Consider the following 8,901-nt stretch of genomic DNA (forward strand, 5'->3'; position numbering starts at 1 on the left):
TAATTGTGGAGTTTAAGTTAAGGGAAAGCTCCGTAGCTGACAGACTGTTGTACTCCTGCTGGATGTCACAATTATTGTGACCGGAAGGGTTTAGAACAGTGTGGAGGTTACTTGTTTGAAAGGCAAGGGAACTATGGTAATGTAAACCCAGGATGACCAAGGCTAGCCGGCACCAGTGTTTCCCTGGGAAGAGCTTCCTCTGTTCCCCCCAGGAGGAGGGCTGGTGAACGCTCACCAGCTAAGTAAGGCACTGTCTATGAGCATCTATTTAGCGCCATTTTATTAATAACATTTGTGCTCAAGAGCTGTAACCGGGGACAGTTTTTCGTTAGTTTTAGTCTATCATTTATTTCTGTTTATTATTAGCAAAGAGATACTGAAACATAAAGGAAATGACACTTGCAATTTTGCCTTGGATAGATAACATTTTGGTGCTTTCTTTTCAGACATTTTCTTATTCAGACAGATATGTCAGCACATTTTAAAGGTAGAATGGGGACACTCTCTGTCGCTGGAGGATGTTTATGAGCACATCTTTGCATGGGCCAGCACCATCCTGCCCCACCCGGGCTGCCTTCCTTCTCTTCTGGCAGATCAGAATGCTCTGTAATCCAACACAGTGCGGTCCTCTGCTGATTCTGTAAAAAGGTGTTGGAGGGAGAGCAAGGTAATTTGTAACCTGCTCAGTTGCTGATCCTTGCCACTGCCTGTTTTTGTCCTAGAAGGAGGGGAGGGCAGGATGGCTCATTGATCCCCCTGGTCTTGCCAAATGGCGTGTGGAAAGGCAGAAGCCAAATGATCCTACCTGGGGCATTTACATTGGCTCACACCACTGTCCTCACAGCAGGAGGGGTGAAAGCCAGGTTCCCCACACTTGATGCCCACCACAGATATGGAGAGCTGGGAGCTCTCTCAGAGGTGAGGGGTGGGGGAGACTCAGTCCCAAGGCTGCCTGATCCCGGATCCCAAGGCTGCCTGATCCCGGATCCCAAGGCTGTCTGATCCTGCTGTGGTAGGAACAGAAGAGACACTGAAGAAAGCAGTAAGGACTGGCTTTCTCCCACAGGCCCCCTTTGTCCCTGTGTAACTGCAGAAGGGACATATCCTGCTTGCTGGAGGCCTGGGCCACTCAGAGGCTCCTTAATCACCCCAGGTGCTACCATAACAGTATCACAAGCCAGCGGTTCTCTCTCTCTCTCTCTCTCTCTCTCTCTCTCTCTCTCTCATTTCTCTCCCCCTTCCTCCCTTTTTTTCTTCCCCTCCTCTTCTCCCCTCTCCCTTCTTATAAGGACAACAATTGTACCTGCATTGGAGCCCACTTCATGACCGTCTAAACTTGGTCATACAAATAAAGTTTCTGTCTCCCAAGGAACTAAAGTCATTTTCACAGGTACCAGAGGTTAAAATTTCAGCATGGGTGGCACAGTTCAAGCATAACAGGATCAACAGGGAATAGCTAAGCACAGGAGACAACACATCCCTCCCACAGCTCTGGAACACTCAGACAGTCTTCTTTTGTTTCTGTTTTCTTTAGACCCGGGGTGAGGGTGAGGGTGGGGGTGGGGGTGGGGGTGGGGGTGGGGGTGGGATGAGGGTGAGGGTGAGGGTGGGGGTGGGATGAGGGTGGGGGTGGGGGTGGGGGTGGGATGAGGGTGAGGGTGAGGGTGAGGGTGAGGGTGGGGGTGGGGGTGGGATGAGGGTGAGGGTGAGGGTGGGGGTGGGATGAGGGTGGGGGTGGGGGTGGGGGTGGGATGAGGGTGAGGGTGGGGGTGGGGGTCTCACTCTACATCCTAGGCTGACCTGGCTTGGCACCTCTCCTGCTCTCCATTCAAGTGCTGGGATTACAGGTGTGCCCTAGCTACTGCGCCCAGCCAGGTTAAAGATGGTGGAGCTGCAGGTGGTGGCGTTCGTGGTTAAGGGGACATGGTAACTGTAGCTTTGTAAATGTGATTCCCTGGGCCTCAGTTTTCTAATTTGTTAGTCGCGTTAAAGCACCGGCTTTCAAAGCATTGGCCTGGACACTCATGCTGGGTAGAGTCACTCTGATGACACTGGCTAACCCCAGAAAACAAATCTTTCCCATGGCTTCTGCTGTGGTGGATCAGACACACCCTCTCTTCCTCTCCCTCCCTCCCTCCCTCCCTCCCTTCCTTCCCTCTGAGGACACTCCTTGTGCACAATTAAAGGTTACTTGCCAGTAATTTGCAGAAATCTGGTATTCATGAACTAAAATTAGTGTTCCCAGAGCTTCCCGAGGACTGGCGTTCGTTACTCTACGCTGCGCTTTACAGAGGAGGGGCGGCTCCTCCTTCCAGTTGGTGCTCGGCAGTTGTTTTGAGCTTCTGTGGTTTTGGTGGCTGTTAGTCATACTTTTTATTTATAAAATATTATTGGTTTTTGTGTCCTTGTTAACCATGTGGCCTCCTGAAAGTTGCTGGTTTGTCATAGAGTATTTATTTACTTCAAGAGAAAAATTGACCTATAAAACTGTTCAATATTTAGGTATTGCATATAATTGACTAAAGGTAGAACAGTTGACCTCTTGTGTATCCTGATTGCTAAAGGAGATGTGTATTCAATCCTCTCGTGGCTTGTTTATGGGAGGGTAGCGACCAGCCCCCAGTTTGCCCAGACTAAAGGGCTTGCCAACACGTAGAGCCGTCAGAGCTAAAATTGGGAAAATCCTGGGCACATTGTCACTCTTGGTAACCCTATTATATCGGGACACGTCCATGATGTTGCATTTGTGGCTACGAGCGATTTAACATACAACCAAAGTTAGCGTAATAAAGTCAGCAGGATCCTTTCTGAGATCAAGTCTATAGTATACGATGGTTGTTCAATGGCAGGCCCTTTGACACAGACAGGAAGTGAGCAGGGTACAATTGCATGGTCAACGAGCTTAAAGCAACACTGTCATTTAATTACTTCATAATTTACACATTTCCCTAAGTTAACCAGGGCCCACTGACAGGCTCTACATAGGGGTGTGTGTGTGTGTGTGTGTGTTGCACACAGGTGAGGGGGCGTGTCCTTACACAGGCATGTGGAGGACAGAGATAGCCTTCTCTGTTAATCTCTATCTACCCTATTACTTTCACTAACCCCAAAGCTCACCTTTTGACAAAACTGGGATCTCCCAGCCTCTGCCCCAGGAGGCTGGGGTTGTAGGATTACCCGGCCATACCTGATTCTTTCAACATTAGCTACTTAAATGAGGTCACACACACACACACACACACACACACACACACACACACATCTTGGAGTTCTCTGCTGCTAAGACCACCTTGACTTAGCTCACTACTCTAAGTCGAGAGGAAAAATAAAAATGGGCCTCACGAAGTACCCGAGAAGGTCCTTATAGACAACAGGCTAAGGGCAGGCACCTCTCCCCATCAAAGTCTGTTTCAAAGGTGTATCACTAAGGATTCTGTGGCTCCACAGGGGCCAAGGGATGGAGGGCGTCCCTGCAGCTGTGGAAGTGTCAGTGCTTGAACTGGAAACTTTTGCTTCTGCATTAACTCGGTCCTAAGAGCAATGCATGGGATGTGGCCAACCCTGCTCTGTAGGTTAGGAACTCACCAGGAATCCAGGCTCAGCTGCGGTGACCTCACCCACCTCAACTCAGGCCCAAGAATTCTGGGATTGTACTCAGTGAAGCAGAAAGGTCATTTCAGACTGAGAAAAGGATGGGCGCCTTAAATAGCGCAAACAAACAAGAGGTTGACAATTAGAAAAAAGAAATAAAGCCAACACGAATTCCATTTGAAATAGCTCCTGACAGACCCATGCTTAGAATCCATTGCTCCCAATTTTCCCCAAGTTCTGGGTCATCCCAAGTCACTGTCCAGGCTTGGCTTAGAGTAGAGTGCTGGGCTCCATGAAAGGTGTCAGAACCATCAGAGGAAGGTGACTTCCCTCGAATCCTGCCTCTTCCTCCTCCTCTTCCTCCTCCTCTTCCTCCTCCTCTTCCTCCTCCTCTTCCTCCTCCTCTACCTCCTCCCCCTCCTCCCCCTCCTCCTCTTCATTTATGGTGCTTATTCTAATTCGATAGTGTTTCTACCCTCTCAAAGTTATCTTCCTGAGTCCTGCTCAGCCAAGAGTGAGGACTTTCTGTCCCCTGGCCAGGGACACAGCACTCCAGACACTGTTAGCGTTGGGACCGCCATTAACTTAACTGCTAATCCCACTTATGTGAAATTAATTTACTCTGCTATTATAACTCACCGAGTTTCCCGCCCCAATGGGCTTCTATAATTCACACCCGGCTGCTCCATTATTGCTCCTGCTTCCTGTGTTAAGGGGCAGAGGCTGAAGTCTCAGGGTGACTTACACTAGGAGGCTGCTCTGTGCAGCAGACGGCTTTTCTCATTACGGACTGAAGAGGGTTATTGTAAAAATAGTGTCACCGTCTTCTTTCCTAAAACCCAGCTGCCCGGCAAGCCCTCCCATTCCAGGGAAATCTGTGTTCTATTATTTCAGCTTCTTCCCAACTCCAAATAAGGGCTGCTCCACTTTCTACAGTGTGCAGATGAACCCGTCTCTGGCTTCTCGAGTAGAGACTGGCCCCCAGGTTCTGTCTGTCTTAGACGTGGATGAAGCACGGGTGGACTGGCAGTACCGAGTGGATTCCTACCCTAGAGGCCTGGGTTACTCTTGGGGGAATCACTTGCAAGGTGTTGAGCACTGAGCTCCTGGCCAAGCAGACAAGTGGATATGATGGGTGATGTTCTGTTCTAGCCTCCTGGTGACGGTTCCCATTCCTGACTCACTTCTGATCCTGGATAACTCCCTGAGGTTTCTGAGTGGCAGGGTAGGAAATGCTGGACTCAGCTTCTGGGCCTTTGCCAACAGTGTGAATTGGGTCACTTAGACCGGCCAAGGACTAGACATCCTCCAACATGTGCCAATCTGCCTCCCACACTGCTGATTGATGAATGAAGCCCTCTCCCCCATCACCCCCACCCCTCCCCATCATCCCACCCCTCCCCTATCATCCCACTCCTACCCCATCATCTCACCCCTACTCCATCACCCTCACCCCTACCCCATCACCCCTATCTCCTTCCCTATCACCCCTACCCCTACCCTCATCCCCTGGTCTCTCACGAGCTTGGTCGTCCTCCTTGGCCATAACCCCTAACACTGTTCTTTACAAACCCGCTCCTGTGCCCTGGTATGCTGAGAATACTCTGCCTGATCCCAGCTTTTACCACATGCTCCCAGCAGAGTTTGAATGCCCTCCATGTCTTTTACACTCCTGTCCTCTGCTATAAGAAATGGTCCAGCTACAAGTGGTGGCCCACACCTTGAGTTCCAGCATTCAGGAGGCAGAGGCAAGCAGCTCTCTAAGAGTTCAAGGCCAGCCTGGTGTAAGAGCAAGTTCCAGGACAGCCAGGGGTAGATAGAGAGACAATGTCTTGGGATAAGAAGAGAAAGAAAAATATTTCCTGGCTCTGTGAGTTTATGGCAGCCAACCTAGGTCATCCCTTATCCTATGAGTGCACGTACTGGTCCATTTCATATTGGAACCATTTAAGATCCTTCCACATGGGCTTTTTGTCCACTTATGCTACTGTCCACTTTGTCCACAGCCACTAGATTACGACTGTGCTGGCAATGAGCCACTGCTTCATATCTGTGGACAACCTTGCACAGAAAGTGGTCAAGCCTTGTGGGATTTGGTGGCCATGCAACCAGTTGTCTCTAGTTGGGACAGAGTGTATCTCTTTGCTTAGAGCATGACTTTCAATACCAGAAAAAATTCCTCGGTTTCTCTTGACTGGGTCAATGACCAGGAAAATATTTACTGTCGCTGTGCTGATGCTCAGCTATACAAAGTTGACTCACTGTTAAGGGACCTTGGTTTATTGTGGACTTAGGTAAAGTAATGCAAATGTCACATCTGGTTGGTGCACTGCTTGACACACAATCAGAGCTCAGAAAGCAGCAGCTACCATTGCTAGTATGTGATTCTGGGGGTGGGAGGACTGGTACCTCTGTTGCAATCAGTCCCCTTACTAGTTCTAGGGGTGGCATCCAGACAGAATGCTTGGTGAATGGTTTGGAAATCCAAGGAGAGACATCAAGGGTCAGCCCTCATCCCATTTCTCAGGGCCTCTCACAGCCTGCAGACAGACTCACCAGCTGAGCCGCCGTCTCCAGCAGCTGCAGAGCCTTGCTCGAGGGTGGGTGTGCTGTGCTGGACCAGGAGAACCAAAGCTTGCCTCCTGACCTTGAATGGAGCACGCAGCCCCTGAGGAAGGTAGTTCCAATTACAGCCACAGATTTGGAGGAGCCCTTCCAAGGCACATTGATTTATTGGACCAGAAATACAGCACAGCAGTCACTCGGACTTCTGCCTTTGGCAAGTTGCCCAGCCTGCTTCCTTCTTTCCTGTCCTGTTGTATTGATCTGCGTGAGTCGGTGTGGTTTATTGTACAGGTGTGTGTGTGTGTGTGTGTGTGTGTGTGTGTGTGTGTGTGTGTGTGTGTGTTACTGAGGTCCCAGGGTAGAGGCTGTTAGGTTGCAGCCTCTCTCATGGAGGGAGGCCCTATGCTTTCAATGGAGGGGACTTCTTTTCTGTTTCTAACGACTACTTTTCATTTCATTCTTTACCTCCAGGTGGGCCCAGAATGTTCCCATATGCTTCTCGCTCTGTCTGGTTCATTTGTAAGCACACCAACTTACCATTTTATAAAGAATGAAGAAAACTTTCCTTGCTGTGTACCTGTGTGAGGCAAAATGTCCTCATGTCCATTAGTTACAGAAGGAACTGAGAGTTGGCTGAGCAAAGGATTTGTCATAGGTCCAGTGGTGGTGAACCTTCAGGGGGTCTCTCTCAATGCCCTCAGTGGTGACTTACTCCAGACTTCACCCTCCTCGAGGACAGATGGCCAGTCACTAGAGAGGGTTCAGATCATAGAGCAATTGTGGAATTTTGAGGTACAATTTCAATTCCAGTCATGAGACTTACTTTTCTCCCATCATGCTCGTGGCCATGGGTCTTCTCCTTTACAGTAAATGTTTATTGTCTTTAACTGATTACTACCTACTTGGTGGTGTTAGACAGCACACCTTTGTTCTCACACAGCTTCCATTGCTTACAGGTACAGATCAGCGGACGCTCTCTGTGTAGATCCTCACAAGCCTGTAGTCAAGGCACTTGCCGGGCTGCACTCCCACCTGGAGGCCATGCTGGGGATGCCCACATTCCTGATGCTGCCTGAGTCAGGTGCTCTGAGGCACAGGACTGAGAGCTTCTGTCACCTGAGCCTGATTAGAGCTACTTGCCATCTGGGCCTTCTCCCTTCTCCTTTGCAGTGTAGCCCCTCTCCCTCACAGAGAACCAGGGGTCCAAAGACAGTACTGTAAGATGTGTGCTGTCCCCTTATATGACCTCATTACCTACATCCAGGTACCCTTGGTGTACTCTGTTACTTAGGAGCAGTCCTCAGGTTGCATTCATACTCAGGGGGTGGCGATGACACAGGACAGGCTCCAATCAAGGATCATGGGTAAGGAACCCTGAGGGCCTGCCAATCAAGTCTCCTTCTTCCTCCTTCCTTCTGCACATGGACTCAGACCCAGGGCTTTTCTGGGGACTGAGAATTATGAAGCCAGGACAGTAATAAGTGATGGCACTTATGTCTCAGGTACTAAGTTCATTTTAAACCTTCTCATGGGAGTATAACACATACACAGAAGCTGCACTGTCCTAAGTGTGCCGCACAACCAGTATCTAGGAAGCAGAACATATCTTTGTTACCATAACACAGACTGAACTACAAATACTATCTGCACGATGGGGGTTTCCATCAGCCCCCAAGGCCCTGAAACCAATGAGGATGAAACCCTAACAGGACAGCTTTCTTTAGTCTGATTTTAATCATCCCGTAAGTGGGATCCTGCAGCGTGAATTATTTGTGCGTGGCTTCTGAGATGCACCACAGTCCTGCTGTGTTGGATCTAGAGTGGTCATTTGACATTGTTCAAGGGTATTTCACACATGAGTATACACAACTTACCAAGCTATAGTTGATGGGCATCTGTCTGGGTAGTTTAGTTTCCAGTCTGGAGGTGCTATAAACAGTGTTGTATACTAGTAGGGGCTGAGTACCTGAATCTGAAAATCTAACAACCCTAATGCTTGGAACCCCAACTTTTTGAAGGGTTGATGCTCACCAAGGTTCAGGTGTTCAGAATCCCACCTAGGGACGCTTGCTCAGTCTATATCAGTGGTCCTAAATCCAGAAAACTGAAATCTGAAAACACTTTAGTCTTGTGTATGTCTCGAAAGGAGTACCTGCCCTTGTGTCTGGGGTGAGTGCTGGAAACATTTCTGTTGGTTCTCCACCTAGAAGTGAACCTCGTGCCAGAGGGCCTCGTGGATATATCCTGGCAAGCCACGTGAGCCCTCATCTTCACAGCTCCTTTGTGAGAAAGGCACCGTTACACAATAGCATTCGAGTCGCCCACATTTCTCTCAGGCCCTGGACAATCAAAGATAGCCTCCTTTATTACTTTATTGTAAGTATTGTTTTGGAAGATTGCTGCATCCTGAGCAAATGCCCTCTGCTCGATATCATTTAATTTATCTTCCAATCCTCTTGCTATTCAAAGGTATATCTAGCCGGCTGTGGGACTGTTGATCTGACAGCGTGCGTTACAGAGCTAACGGAATTCAAATAAAATCCGGGAAGATCCACAATGCTAATTTCCTATCGTAATGTTTTTAAACTTTCTAGATAAAATATGGTCATTTGGTTTGGATCACGGTTAACTCCTGGTGAGGTTAAAAGTTTTTCCAGGTTTGTTAACCTGTATTCTTGTCTCTCTTTTAATTTCCCATCCCACCCCGGGCCCTGTTCAAAAGCCTTCCTGCACTCCGCTGTGCCC

This window comes from Rattus norvegicus, chromosome 1 (genome assembly GCF_021556685.1).
Source record: "Rattus norvegicus strain SHRSP/BbbUtx chromosome 1, alternate assembly SHRSP_T2T, whole genome shotgun sequence".
In the NCBI taxonomy this organism is placed as follows: domain Eukaryota; kingdom Metazoa; phylum Chordata; class Mammalia; order Rodentia; family Muridae; genus Rattus; species Rattus norvegicus.